The sequence below is a fragment of the Galeopterus variegatus genome, unplaced genomic scaffold, assembly GCF_000696425.1.
Source record: "Galeopterus variegatus unplaced genomic scaffold, G_variegatus-3.0.2 Scaffold14163, whole genome shotgun sequence".
NCBI classification, from domain to species: Eukaryota; Metazoa; Chordata; class Mammalia; order Dermoptera; family Cynocephalidae; genus Galeopterus; species Galeopterus variegatus.
Genome location: NW_007740274.1, coordinates 1 through 290, shown reverse-complemented (window position 1 = coordinate 290; position 290 = coordinate 1).

Below are 290 nucleotides of genomic sequence, written 5' to 3'. Positions count from 1 at the left end.
TTATAGATGTATCTAAGAAAAATATCATAGGCACCACCTCTGTGGAGGGAATTAGAAGTCTCTATTTAAGGACTTTCAAGATGTAAATAAATTGAAAAATATGCCATGTTAAAGGGTTTCAAAATAATATTCTATGAGAAATCTTCGAAAAGTTCATGGAATGATTTGTATTATCTTTTAATTTCATTTTTCCATGATCTTTTTAAAGTACCCTGGTATAAACGTCAATTCTAGCCACATCGATCTACAGAGTCAAAGCAACATGTCACATGATACCCCAGGTAAGTTTT